Source organism: Chrysochloris asiatica, unplaced genomic scaffold (genome assembly GCF_000296735.1).
Source record: "Chrysochloris asiatica unplaced genomic scaffold, ChrAsi1.0 scaffold00037, whole genome shotgun sequence".
NCBI lineage: Eukaryota > Metazoa > Chordata > Mammalia > Afrosoricida > Chrysochloridae > Chrysochloris > Chrysochloris asiatica.
Genome location: NW_006408555.1, coordinates 11,926,788 through 11,941,996, shown reverse-complemented (window position 1 = coordinate 11,941,996; position 15,209 = coordinate 11,926,788). Strand labels below are relative to the sequence as shown.

The 15,209-nt window shown below is 44.7% G+C and overlaps 1 protein-coding gene and 1 pseudogene across 1 annotated transcript in view; both read left to right on the top strand.

Annotated features, from left to right (window-relative positions):
• The window catches only part of VAT1L (vesicle amine transport 1-like), a 183,128-nt gene that overhangs the window by 163,587 nt on the left and 4,332 nt on the right, over positions 1-15,209 (top strand). The window lies entirely within an intron of this gene.
• On the top strand, positions 3,199-3,838 carry LOC102840050 (annotated as a pseudogene).

Below are 15,209 nucleotides of genomic sequence, written 5' to 3'. Positions count from 1 at the left end.
CAACTGGTGAGCTTGAACCTCCGACCTTGCAGTTCAAACGGTTTTGCAGTCTGGCTCATTAATCCACAGCGCCACCCAGTGGTCCTCCACTTTACCAAGGCGTCGTAGTGATCCTGTGCAAAACCAATTGAAACACTGCCAGGTCCTGTACCATCCTTGCAAATAGTACCGGAAATAGAATTACTAGATTAGAGACGTTTTAAACCCTTACGAGATCTTTTAAAACCTATTAGAGACTTTAAAGACATTTCCTGCTTACCTGGTGTGGCTATACTTTGAGTTTCTTATTACTAACTTCTACCTGACTCTGCCTGTTAAGGGACGTTCTGAGAAGGTCTGTCTTGTCTCCCACAGTGGCCCCTGGCAGGTCAGTCCAGTGCCCAGTTTGTGAGGCCACTTCCTGCTTCACAGTGAACCTCTTCAGGGAAGACAATGCTTCCCTCACTCTCTGACTTGTTCCTGTACCGAACGTGGTTTTCATCTCTTTGCCATGGCAACACACTGAGAAGGCTAATAAATATTCCTTGGAGCTTGGAGAAGTAAAAAAAACAAAAAACAACTGAGCTGTCAGGCTCACGGGAAAGAGACGAAGAGGAGTTTAGCCGTCTGTTTCGCCTCCATGCCTCAGCAAATGGGCAGAGATCCTTAAAAATTAGGCTTCAGAGTCACACAGACACTGATGGAGGGAACATGAGGAAGGTTCTGGAACTGGCAAGTCCATCTGTTTCAAATGCTAACAAAAGCGGATGAAGATAAATCAAATTACCTCTGATCTCATCTGTCTTTGAAGGAGTTCTGGTAGCGTAGTGGTTACAAATCGGGCTGCGAACCTCAGGGTCAGCAGTTCGAAACTACCATCTGTTCTGCGGGAGAAAGATGAGGATTTCTGCTCCCATAAAGATTTACAGCCTTGGAAATCCTGTACAGGATCGCTATGAGTCGGAACTGACTCCATGGCACATAACCACCACCATAATCTATGAAATATACAAACAGTATAAAGAAAAAGTGGGAAATACTGTGAGGGTGACCAGCACGCAACAGAGAGACGCAGAGTGGAACTGCCATGGGGAAGATGGGGTTAATAAACATGGTGGAAGCAGGGTTGCCACAAACATTCCATTTGCTAAAAAATGCAGTTTCTGCAGAGCCCAATAAAGCGAGGTGTGCCTCTGGAGAGGAGAGAGAACTTTACTAGTCCTGGGATCCAAAACTCAGAAGGGGGCTGAGCTTGGCTGCCAAGATCCCAGTTCTTGGCCTTGGTGGCTGAAAACTACATATTGATTTCATATTGCTCTTTGTACCTGAATTTTATTTTATAATAAAAGGGCGTTTTAAAAATCCAAAAAGAAAATGATGAAAAACAAAAGCAAGCTGATAATACTCCAACATTACCATGTGCTTATAAGAAAAGAAAAGAAATAATTGATTCCTTTAGCCTTACATTGGGTGTGATTTCTTTAAGCTATTATTGCCAAGTCCTTATCCATATGCAAATAATTATTTGCCTGGATGTGGTGGTAACCAAATACAGTTTTATTTCTGGATTTGTTTTTGCTTGACAGCGCAGTGATTTGTGTTCCCTAATTCAAGGATGTACATCTTAACTAGCCTTTGGTTTGCAATGGATCCTGTTTCCTTCCTCCTGGTGAAACAGGCCCCAAGCTTACTGATGTTCCAGCTCACACACAGTAAGATCTGGCTCATTGTGCCCTGAGTTGCGGTTACCCAAAGAACCTGCTGATTCTAACTCATGCACACACATCCTCTGACCTTGCAACCACAGAGATGGGTCTGCCAGAAATAAAGGAGCTCTAGTAACCTCAAGGTCAGCAGTTCGAAACTACCAGCTGGTCTGCGGGAGAAAAGTGAGGCTTTCTGCTCCTGTAAAGATTTACAGCCTCAGAAATGCCATGCAGGGTTGCTGAGTCAGAATCAACTCCCTGGCACATAACCACCACCATGAGTAAATGGAATTCAGCTGAGGGCCCATGGAGCCACTGCGAGAGCTTAATTAGGGGGAAAACAATATCCTGAGGGTTTCTTAATGCACTGAGCAAAAATCATGCTATGGGATGCTTTGGTGTGAAGTCGATTCCGACCCACAGAGACCCTGCCATAGTGACCCTGTCTAGGGGTTTTGAGGAATGACTGGTGGGTTTGAACAGCTGACCTTCCAGTTCAAACCGATCTTGTGGCCCAATGCATTATCCTGTAGTGTGTTTGAGGCGAGTACAGAACTAAAGCTGAGATCTCTTTCCTTCTCATTTACCCTGGATTGTAGCTGTGCTTGCAGATTCCCAATGTGCAATGATACATCAGCTCATGCCTGAATCAAGCATTGTACTAAATTCTCTCCAGATCTGAAAGCATAAGGCAGGCAGATCAAGGGCCTTGTCTTCCTTGTTTCTGGTCTCTAGGCCACAAAGACTGACTCATAGTCAAAGACAATGTTCATTCAATGAACACCCCGATTCAGGGGTTCTCTAAGTTCGGAGTCCAGAATCACCCAGAGTAGAGTGCCTCCACAGATTTTGAACAGGTTGTTCTAGGGTAAAGGAAATGCAGCCTCTGGGTGCACCTGAGAAGAAAGACCAGGCGATCTCCTTCTGAAAAAAACAGCCATTAAAACCCCTGTGGAGCACAGTTCTTCTCTGGCACATAGCAGGTCGCCATGAGTTGGAATTGACTCTCCAGCAGCCTGAAATATCAGGGCATCATACTTTGCAAAAGCAAAGCCACCTGGTTCTCAGACAGGAAATCCTCAGTCCTAAACAGTGGACATTTTGAGGACAGGAAACATATTCTTCTGTGATTATTTGCTGTGTACCAGTGAAAAAAGTTCTGAGAGGAAGTCTCCGCCCCAGGTGTTAGATGCGTGTTGAGATGAAGTTATCTTCTTGCTGTTGTGGATCCCACGGACCAATCAGGGGATGGAAATGAGGAATATGCTCTCATGACACCATAGTTCTCAACTGAGGGGGTGATTTTGTTCTCTGAGTGGCATTTGGCAATGACTGGTTATATTTTTTATTTTCTCAACTGGAGAGTACTACTAAATTCTATCTAATGGGTAGAGGCCCACGATGCTGCTGAACATCCTACGTTACATAGGGCACCCCGCCCCCTATAAAAAGAATTCTTTAACCCAGAAGGTCAGTGAGGGTTTTTTTTCTGGTTACTACCATGCTAAGCACCATGAGCAGCAAAAGCCTCCCGAGACACCCTCTGGAAATGGTGCCGGAAGTCGTGCCCCGGAAGTAGCGCAAGCACCGGAAGTTTATGGAAACGGTGAAGTTGCAGGTCAGTTTAAAGAACTGTGACCCTCAGAAGCCTATGCACTTCTTGGGCACTGCCAGCCTGCAGTTCACCCTACTCACTGTCTCCCAAGTTCTCTGTGTGTGTCCTGGGGGACCAGCAGTACAGAGACGACGCAAAGATTGTGGCGATCCCTCGCATGGACACTGAGGCACTCAAGAAACTCAACAAAAATAAGCTGGTCAAAAAGCTGACCAAGAAGTAGGATACCTCTTGTTCTCTGAAGTCCCTGAACAAGCAAATTCCAAAGATCCTGGAACCAGGCCTGAATAAGGCTAGCAATTTCCCTTCCCTGAGCACCCACACTGAAACTAGGGTGGTTAACAAAAATGAGGTGAAGTCCACCATCAAGTTCAAGATGAAGAAGGTGCTATGTCCGGCACTAGCTGTTGGACAAATGAAGATGACAGATGATGAACTTGGCTGTCAACTTCCTGGTTTTAGTGCTAAAGAGGATTGGCAGAATGTCTGGGCTTTGTACCTCAGGAGCATCATGGACAAACCCCAGTGTTTGTACTAAGACGCAGCTCAATCAATAAACCCAATTGTTAACTATCAAACAAAATAAAAGGTCAGTGATGCCAAAGTTGAGAGACCCTTCAAGAGAGAATAGAATGTGAGTAGCATGTAAGATGTAGCGATTGGTCTCTGTGCATCTGAAGGAGAAGAAAAAGAAGGAAACAAAAGATTCAAAGAAGAAAGTAGCTTACAGGAACCATCGCCTCACCTATCTTGCGACCAGAACTAGATGGTGCCCAGCTACAATTACCAACCATTCCAACGAGGAGGATGGTAGCAGGCCCTAGATGGAGCAGAAAACAAATGTAGAACAAAACTCAAATGCCTCATAAAAAAACAAACAAAAAAAAGACTAGAGTTACTGAACCAGCAGAGATTTGAATACCCTTTAAGCTTCCAGAAGCCTGCTATCAGTCAGAAGACAGGGTGGCTCATAAGATAAATGATATCACCCGTGAACACTGTACTTCTCAAAATAAACTTCTAAACCCGGCCTGTTGTTAAGTGCTGTCGAGTTGGATCCAACTCGCAGCTGCTCTGTATAGGGTCTTTTGAGGAGCATCTGGTGGGTTTGAACCACCAACCTAACCAAAAGGGAAGCAGCCATGAGAATGCTGACACATGATGAACACTATAACCAAATCACTGGTTAATACGTATAGAAACTGCTAAAGGAGAGCCTCACTTGCTTTGTAGCTTTTCTCTATAAAAAATTAAGAATCATCACAGTAAAATATTAAGAAGGAAATAAACGAGAGAGAGAATGGAATAAATACTGTAACCCAAATACAAGCAAGGTGCTGATGAAAGTACAGAGGAAAGAATGCTTTCTGGCCCTACGATGATATCCACATGCCCTGTAGCCTTCCATTCCCTTCTGGACCTCCTAGTCTCCCCTGCTAGTGCCATCACTGCCCCAGAACTGGCTGCAGTGCCTCAAGCTCTGGGGACGTACGTTTGAAAACGGGCTTCTCCATATTCTATCGTTCAACCTTGGACAAACCACTTGACCTTGCTAAACCTCAGTGATCCATCACGTCTGAGCAATAGGGAATAGAGATGCCAGGGAGAAGGAAGGATATTTTTATGTACCCCTGATTGACAGGCAGACAGACTTCCACTGACCTCATGGGGTTGAGGTAATGCAATAAAATAATGCACACCGAGTGCTCACCCCAGTGACAGCACATGGTAAGCACTCATCATCTGTCAGCTGCTGTGATGATGATGAACAATATCCTCCACCACTCTGTAGATTAGCTGCCGCCTCCTCTTTGCTGAAATTGGCGTGGATTTGAGAGTCAGCTCTTTCCTTGAGTCTCTTACGTCTTAGGTTCCCACCTTCTCCTGATACAATGTCTGGGCCGCTGCTGGTGCATTGATCACTGCAGCCTCCAGCCCGCCCCATCCTTGCCTTCCATGTGTGAGGATCCTGTAGGAACCCCTCTTCAGCTCCACACTTCTGGCACAAACAGGACCACTCTTATATCCATGCTATACGTTATTATTTGTTGGAGTTGCAGGTGTCAGGGGCCAAATTTTCACTGCTGGTGATGTTTGTGTCTCCTCCGTTGTTTTTGGCTTTCCCTAGAGGCTCAGCCTTTCAATGGGGTCTGCGTCTTACAGCTTTCACCCTTAGAAGATGCAATGGTGAGACATGGGTCGGAAGGGGGTGATTTCATCTCAGTCTTTCATGTCAAGTCAGTAAACTGTGACTTGGTAATGGATTAAAGGGATCTCTCGTTTTGAGTGCAGTGTTTAATTATTTGAACCCCTTATGCAAATACATGATGTGTATTTGCCCCAGGAAGGAGTGCCACTGAAGTACTCTGGATCAATTATACCTTCTAAGGCATACTCTGTTGGTGTTTGAATTCCCTCCTTCCTTTTAGAATGATCTTTACCTCTTCTGAGCCAGTGTCCCTACTACTGGCCCCTCTACTGCATGCCCTATTGATTGCCCATTGACAAAGCAAACACATTTCTTCTAACAGCTACATTAGCACTTCACTTCCAGCCATCCTTACAGGGTCAAGAATAAGATAAAGGTAGAAAGGTGGCTAGGGTGGAAAATATAAGGTGGCACCCACTCCCAGGTGTTGGTCTTGGGTTTGCATAACCCTGAGAATGAGTGCCTCCTTAAAAAATGTATCCTAGCCACCTCTCTCTCTGGCGTCACTCACTCTAGTCTGTCCTCACATTCTGGCAAAAAATTCTATTTGGTGACTGGTCCAAAATAGAGTCTGCTGTTTCATTCTCTGGTCTAACCATAGTTTCTGACAATTTGTTTTCCAGTCACTCTTCCATACAGATCAAAATCTTAGGGTTCCCTCACTTAAAACCTGAAATTACTTGGCATAACACTGAAATTCTAGATTCCAAGTCTCCTTGAATTTAAAAATAACACTATTTTTAAACACCCGCTTTGGGTTTTAAACTCAAATCAATCCATCCCAAAGATGGACATTGTTAATAGGAGTACTATTCCACAGATGACTTTGGTAGATCTGCTTCTTAATTGCAGCATTACTAATTTCTTTGTTTGCAAAGCTTTTAATTTATCATTTCATAGGCACAGTGATCTGTGAAACAATCCATCTTTCATTTTTTTTCCTATTTGAGGTGGCACTCATTATTATTATTCATAGCACAAGTCAAGTTCTTTGGTTATTAAGTGGTGTCATTTGTACCTTAATGACTTGGTGCCTTTCACACCCTTCAAAAGGAAATTGACTATTGTTGTTGTTGTTGTTAGGTGCTTCTGAGTCAGTTCTGACTCACAGTGACCCTGTGGACTCAGAATGAAACTCTGCCTGGTCCTACGCCATCCTCACCATCATTGCCATGTTTGAGGCTGTTGTTGAAGGTGCTGTGTCAACCCATCTCACTGGGGGTCTGCCTCATTTTCACTGACCCTCTACTTTATCAAGCTAAGGTGTCCTTCTCCAGGGATGGCCCTTCCCGATCACATGTCCAAAGTCCATGAGAAAAAAGTCTCACCATGTTTGCTTCTGAGGAGCATTGTGACGGTCCTTCCAGGATAGATTTGTTCATCCTCCTGACAGTCCATGGTTCTTATGACCTTCTCCAACACCATAACTCATCGGTTCTTCTTCATTCTTTCTTATTCATCGTCCAGCTTTTACATGCATGTGTTGTTGTTGTTGTTAAGTGCCCTTGGGTCAGTTCTGGCTCATAGCAACCCAGTAGAGGAGTGGTTGGTGAGTTTGAATCACTGACCGACTTTGCTGTTCAAAGTGACCTTGCGGTCAATTCATATAAGACAATTTGATGATACCATGTCTTGGGTCAGGTGTCACACCTTAGTCCTAAAAGTGACATTTTTGCCTTTGAACACTTCAAAGAGGTTTTTTTGTGCACATTTTCCCAGTGCAACATGCCATTTGATTTCTTGACTACTGTTTCTTTCCATAGGCCTTGGTTGTGAATTTAAGACACTTTCAATGTTTTCTCCATTTATCATGATATTACTTACTGGTCTACTGGGGATATTTTTGTATTTATTGATACAGTTGTGAGGGTTTTTTGTTTTATTGATATTGAGGTATAATCCATACTGAGTCTGTACCTTCAAGTCCTCTTTGCTTTCATCAAGCAGGTGATGTGATTTGCATATCACAAGTTATTTTTATTCATTTATCTATTTATTTATTTATTTGGTGTGAAGCTATTCACCTTTCTGTTCTTGGGATTTGTTATAACTTTTTACTGGGATTTGGGTGAAAGTTTACAGAGCTAATTGATTTTCCATTCAACAATTCAGACACGTTCTGATTTGTGACACTGACCAAAATTCCCACAAGGTAATTGTTCTCATCTCCCTTCCACCTGTGTTTCCTGTTTTCATCTTTCTTTCCTGTCCTTTGCCCCCTTCTGAGCTTTATCCCTGCACAAAAGCTGCCCTTTTGAACTCATATGGTTGATTGTCCTAAGGAGTTCATACTCCTTGTATTACTGTAGAACCTTCCCTCCAATTCCCATGCTGATTTCTTCTTCATATAGTCCAGCATCTCCAATTATTAGCTCATCATACAGATTGATAAACTTTGGTGAAAGGATACAACCCTGGCACATAATTTCCTGATCTTAAAACATGAAGAAACCAGAAACCTTTGTTCTATTCTAACAGCTGCCTCTTAGTCTATGTGTAGGCTCTGCATGAGCACAATGAAGTGTTCTGGCACCCCCATTCTTTGTAATGTTATTCATAATTTGTTATGAGTCATGCATTAAACAAGACCAGAAACAAAGACTGACTACTGCTAACTGTCATTACCATGTGAAGAAACTGGCCACTCAGTCGATGGTGGATAGAAATGGAAGAAGATTCAAAGTTTTGTCTGATTTGCGGTGCACAACTGCGTCCCAGGAAAGCCTTTAGAAGGTAGGACCAAATTCCAGGCCTTCCTTGCTGGCATCTTGCTCCATACTCACTTTTTTTGCCCTTTTACCTCTGTCTGTCTTGGTCATTTTCCATCTTTCCTCCTGTAGTCCCCATCCTGTAGTTGGAATGGTCCACTCTCCTTTTTTTGTCTTAGTAAACTCCTACTCATCCTTTAAATCCTGGCTCAGTTGTCACTTCCTCAGAGAAGCTCTCCCTGATGTCACCCTCCTCCCAGAAAAAAACAGACCAGCTGTTGTCATGATGACTCCAGCCAGGTGTGTCAGAGTGGAAATGTGCTCCGTAGGTTTTCAGTGACTGATTTGTCAGAATGAAAGCATCTTTGGGTGAACTTGAACCTCCAACCTTTCAGTTAGCAGCTGAGCTCATTAACCCTTTGCGCCACTCAGGGACTCACTGGCTTCCAAGTCAAGTCCTCCGTTCACAATCTTATAACATCATCCCAGCACTTATCAAGTGGGTGTGGGACTGTGGCCACAAGGTTGGTGGTTCAAATACACCAGCTGCTCCTCGGAAACCCTATACATGGTTGCTATGAGTCAGAACTGGCTTGAAGGCACTTAAACAACAACAACAACAACAGTCTTGCATTGATTTGAGTCACTCGTTGATTCCATCTGTGTCTCCCACAAGCCCTCTCAGCCTTGACTGAGGCATCCAGAACCCCTAACACTGGTGCACACAGAGATGATTCTACCCATATCTACTGCTCCTCTGTTAGGCCATTTCAATTTTCCCCACAGGAAGTGGTGCGTTCATGTGTATGGTGATGGAAATCTTGGCAAGGATTAGTGTCATTTATGTCACTAAATTGTACATGTGAAAAATCTTGAATGGGAACATGTTGCATTACACTTTTAAAACAACAACAACAAAAAGTAAAAAGGGAAAAAACCCATTTACCGAGGCAGGGTGTGGGATGGGGTGGAGGGGGTTTTGCCCAGTGGTCATGCTCTGAGTCTTGAATGCCAGTGGTCTTTGTTGAGAGAATGGAACCAGAGGCACCGGGTCAGCTCTGATGAGTTGGGATGCACTGGACCTAAATTAACAAATCAGTAGACTTGCACAGTGTCCATGGAGGCTGCTTGGGGTAGAAGCGGGAAGCATGGAGAGAAGAGACATCCACCACACACACAACCCTTAGATGAGAAGAAAATGGCAGCTGGAAACTTCAGGGAAGAGAGAACTTCAAGCCAAACCAAGGGAGTTTTCTTGGGCGCCCCATCTTCTTTGGTAATTGTTCCAGCTATTTTCTTCAAGGCTAATGACAGACCACAGCACAGAGATTGCAGCATTCTAATTAAGAGTCTCAAAATGATTCATTTAAAGTGATTTCACTCTGGGTAGCTAGACTCATTAATGCAGATCTACTGATTTGTTTATTTCACTCCGGAGCCTCCCCATGAATGTGGCTCAATGTCACTGTCTGGAATGCTTGGAAGATATCTCAAGATTATCTAAGATACTTTAGGAAGACAGAGTGATGAATCCAGGAAGAGACGGTCTAGACACCAGAGACCTGGTTTATTACATAATTCCACAACAAACTTGGAAAGTGACCCCTCTGACCCTTGGTATTGTTGTTGTGAAGTGCCATAGAGGTGGTTCTGACTCCTAGCGACCCAGTATAGGGTTTCCAAGGAGACACTGACCTCATGGTTCAAACCAGTCCTACAATGCCACACCAGGACTTGTGTTACCTCCTGTGAAGCAAGGGACTTGAGGGAGTTGAAAGCAGAGTCTTCCCCAGATCTGCCCCTTTCTTTCTCTAAATGGTGCCAATATGGGGCCGGAGGAGTGTGGGTCTTGGGCAGGGAGGTGAGCTAGAAAGTCTGGTGATTGTCCATACAGTAGACTTTGAGGACAGCCACCTGGTCTTATAGCCCGGCTCTGCCCCTTCCTAGGAGGTAAGATTCTAGATGAATATTCAGGTTCTCTGAGCCTTAATTTTTCCATCTTTAAAATGAGGATGGTTAATTTTTCCAGCACCTAGAGGCTGTTCTCATTCCTTAACTTGTGGCCACATCACTCCAACCTTTCTTCCCATCTTCACATCTCCTTCTCTTGACTCTAATCCCCTGCCTCCCTTTTATAAACAACATCATCACCAGGGGGGTTATGTTAAGCCCACCTGGGCCATCTCCTCAGCCAACAAACTCTATCAAATCCTTTTACCATGTAAGGTAACATGTACAACTTGTATGCAATGAGTCGTGAACATCTTTGGAGATGGGCCCATTATTCTAACTCACCACGTGCCCTCTGTCTGATCTTAAGACTGGAACAACCCACTTAGTCACCACCAGGGAGCACTATTTAATCCACATGCTTTAATTGTGAAAATGTTTTATTGAGATTCTCTGGGAACAGAGTGAGCATACTGTTCCACCCACCCCGGTCTGCCAGCCTGTGCACTTTGGCACAGTTGAATGAGGGACTGCATGAATGGGTAGCAGAGACTAAATTAAGCATCATCATTGGACGTGTAAGGAACCAGAAGTACAGCGACATGAGGATTCTTTCAGGAATGGTTTTATCTTTGTAAAGCACAACCTGGTCTGGGACTCCACTCTTCTGACATGAGATGTTTCTACAACCTCCTGCCACCATCCGCTTGAGGTGGTCTCAAGCCAGCCTCCCAGGGACAAGAAGTAAGGCTCACACAGTCTTTTTGGCACAGATTCTTGGCACCTTGAGATGTCTGAATGACATGCTTCAAATTTCCTTCCACTGTCTGGGTGAGAAGCCACCTTCTGGCCTGAGTATGTCCAGAATCCTCCTCCTGGAAAAATCCAGCTGCTGAGAGCAGATCTAGCCAACCTCGCAGCTGTAGTCTCAGACTGGGTGTGGGGGCCCTGTGGTCTTGATTATGGGCAGACTTAATGGGGCCACCCAGGCAGCACTGAGTATGTCTGCAAGAGACAGCTGTCCAGTCGAGGGCCTCTGGGCGGTGGGAAAGAAGGAACAAAAACGTGGGCACAGCCTGACTATCTGGTGTTTCACGTTCCCATAATCCCACCTGTTCATTCATTCATTCATTCATTCTGTATGGCTACCATTTGCAAGTCACTACCTAACACTGGGGACTCTAAGGTTGTTTATTGTTAAGTGCCATTGAATCAGTCAGTACCAACTGCAACCCTGTTTAGGGTTTCTGAGGCTGGGAATCTTGGTGGTAGCAGGAAGTCTCATCTTTCTCCTACAGAGCTACACCGCTGACCTTGTGATTTGCAGTCCACTGTTTATCACTCAGAGCCACCATGCTCCTGGGAATTCTGAAGTAAAGGTCACCATCCCCTCCATCTAGAACTGTGCTTTGCACAGGGTGGCTGAGAGCTGCATGTAGCCACTGAGCACTTGGCGTGTGGCAGCTCTGAAGTGAAACATGCAACAGTGCTACCACCCTCTCACTTGCTGTGGTTATGGTCAGTTCTGACTCATGGAGGCCCTTCGTACAACATAAGCAAACACTGACGGATTCAATGCCATCCTCACGATCCCTGACGTATTTGTATCTATTGCTGTAACCATGTGGTAGTGGCTTCTACCTTAGGAAGCTCAGCTTCCAGATCTGCATTGTTTGTATCTATTGCTGTAACCATGTGGTAGTGGCTTCTACCTTAGGAAGCTCAGCTTCCAGATCTGCATTGGACGACGTTCTCTTGGGCTCCTTGGGGTTTTCATTGGCTCATTTCTGGAAGTAAATTGCCAGACCTTTTTTCCTAGTCTGCCTTTGCCTGAAAGTTCACTGAAGCCCTTTCACTATGGGTGACCCTGCTGGAATTTGAAATACTGGTGGCGCCCAGCATCACAGCAACACATAAGCCAGCCACAGTATGACAGACAGACGTACAGATGGTGGTCCAAACACTTGTTGTTGTTGTTGTTGTTAAGTGCCATCAAGTCGTTTTCGACCCATAGCGACCCTGTACAGGGTTTCCGAGGCTGTAAATCTTTACAGGAGCAGAACGCCTCATCTTTCTCCCGCGGAGCGCCTGGTAGTTTCGAACTGCTGGCCTTAAGGTTCGCAGTCCAATTCGTAACCACTACACTTAGCACAGTAATAATAATAATAAAGACTGTAAAGCACCTAGTTAATACTTTTTATATTGAGTATATGTTGAATGATACTATTTTAGATGCTGTTGTTGTTGTTAAGTAAGTGCCGTTGAGTTGATTCTGACTCCTAACAACCCTATAGTTTCCAAGGAGCAGCTGATGAGTTTGAACTGCCAACCTTGTAGATCGAACTGACTATCCAATGCTTAGTCTACAGTGTCACACCAGGATTCTATATTTTAGATATAAGTTGAATAAAATCTGTTGTGAAAACTAATATCCCTGATTTCTTTTAACCTCTCTTATGGCGACTGTTATAAGAGTTTTGATTACACCTGTGGTTCTCCTTCCATTTCTATTGGCCTCTGTTGGCAGCAGGTGAGTAGTTAGTAAGCCCCGCTGTCAGGGTTACAATGTTGGGCAGCCCTAGGTGCTGAAGAACCTAGGGAGAATCACCTGGACCCGAGTTGGAGGATCAGGGAGAGTCCCTCAGGGCAGTCCAGCAAGACTGGAGACACAGTGAGTCCCAGTCAGAGTGGACGAGGAGAGCGGGAGGCAGTCAGCCTGAAAGGACATCAGACATCAGCTCCTGAGGGACCCAGTGAACGCCATCCCACAGAATTGTAATCTGAGCCACACATGTTTCAAATTTCACAGAAGTGAAAAGGAACCAGTGAAATTGACTTTAATAATATTCTGTGTTTAACCTTACCATCCTGCACTGTCATGGAGACCCTGTAAGGCAGAGGAGAAGTGCCCCAGAGAGTTTCCAGGTTGTAATCCTTTTTATGTGAATTGAGTGAAGGTTTACAGAGCAGCTATCACATGCCGGGTGAATTAATTAAATGTGTGACCAAATATTTATTGTTGTGAAGTGCTGTTGATCGATTCTGACCCATAGTGACCCTGTATAGGGTTTCCAAGGAGTGGCTGGTGAGCTTGAACCACCGACCTCGCAGTTCAAATGGCTTTGCAGTCTGGCGCATTAACCCACAGCACCACACCAGGAGTCTGTGACCAAATATAGCAGGCTAATTTTTACGCTGATAATTTTGTATGGCCTGTGAATGATGTTATAAATTTTTTCAGAAGAAAGGTTGCCTCGCCTGCTCTAGTTGGAGCTGACTCGATGGCACACAACCACAACAAATGGCACCTCCGAAGAAAGGCCTGGAAGAGCCAGGAGTGCACCCGTGAGGTCGCTGTGAGTCATCGTCAGTCTACTGGGAGATGGGTATGCTTTTCCACGTACAGAAAGCACCAGACAGAATCCCAGACAGAACGGATCAGAATGTTCGTGTCTTTCCTTCTAAGTTGTTCTCAGTAGGGCTTTTAAGCATTTTCTAGGAACAGCCCGAGAAGAGGACATAAATTCAAATGGCAGAACCACTTTCAGGGTCTCCTGCTAGTCTGTCTGGCTCTTTCTCCAGGGTCTCAACTCCAGTCCCCCCACAGAAGCTAGTTTATATCAGAAAGAAAATATGCCAATCCGAGCCAGCCCTGCAAGGAGGCTTTTGTTCCTCATGTGGCAATAAGCTTCAACTGGTGAGAAAACAGCTTTTCCATGTCCCTGGGCTCTGTCTTGTTGGAGAAGAAGCTTAAAAGTTGTGCCCAGTCTCTAAAGAGTTTGCAGGTGCTTAATGAGTTGTCATGGTTAATAAAGAACTGAATTATGGGATGCAAGGACCACTACAGTGTGAATCTTTACCTACCACCTTCCTCTGCCTTCCAGAATCCCCAGAAACAGTCTGGGCAGCATCGTGACAGAGCGTTAGTTCTACAGTCCAGGAGACCTGAGTTTGAACCCCAATTCTGTCACCAGTACGCATGTAATCTTTGGGCACAGTGCTTATAACTCTGAATAGCAGCGTACTTCACTGTAAACTGGGTATGATGTGTGACTTACAAGGTTGCTATGAAGATTCACAAAGATATGTATGTCTTAGTTACCTATTGTTGTTGTTGTTGTTAAGTGCCGTCGAGTCGGTTCCGACCCATAGCGACCCTGTACAGGGTTTCCGAGGGTGTAAATCCTTACGGGAGTAGAAAGCCTCATCTTTCTCCCGCGGAGCAGCTGGTAGTTTCGAACCGCTGACCTTAAGGTTCGCAGCCCGATTCGTAACCACTACGCACCTATTGCTGTATAACAAATCACCCTGAATTTAGTGACTTACAACAACACTGATTATTACATGGTTACTGTGGGTCACGAATGGGGCATGGCTCAGCTAGGTCGTTGGGATCAGGGTCTCTCAGAGGCTACAATCAAGGTGTTAGCCAGAGTTGTGAAGTAGGAGGGAAAAGTATTAGGCCGTTTTGCTGGGATGCCTCATGAAACCATGACCATAAACCTGCAAACCAAGACACCCAAATTCCATGAGGTGTTTGACTGTACCTAAGCAGCCTGGTGTGGCACTGTAGGATTAGCACTGGACTGTGAATCACAAAATCGGCAGTTCAAACCCACCAGCGGCTCCTTGGGAACCCTATACAGGGTCTCTATGAGTCAGAACCAACTTGAAGACCCTTAGCAACAGTAACAAGCAGCATCCTCTGCAGATACTATTTCAGTTTCGTTTTCCTTGCCCTTGTCAATTTATCTATCACACAACTTTCGCCAAATCAACTTTTTGTAAGTGTGCGCCTTGTTGACAGCATTTACGATACTTATCTGAGCAGCCCTCCTTTTAATTAAGGTGGTTTTTCTATCCCCCTTAACCATCTTCATCCCCTCCATCCCACACCTGGTAACTACTAGTAAACATTTTTCTCTACACAGTGTCATTTTCTTTCTTCTTATATGTTGTTATTGTTGTTTTTAAGTGCCGTCGAGTCGATTCCAACCCATAGCAATCCTGTATAGGGTTTCCGAGGAGCAGCTAGTAGGCTT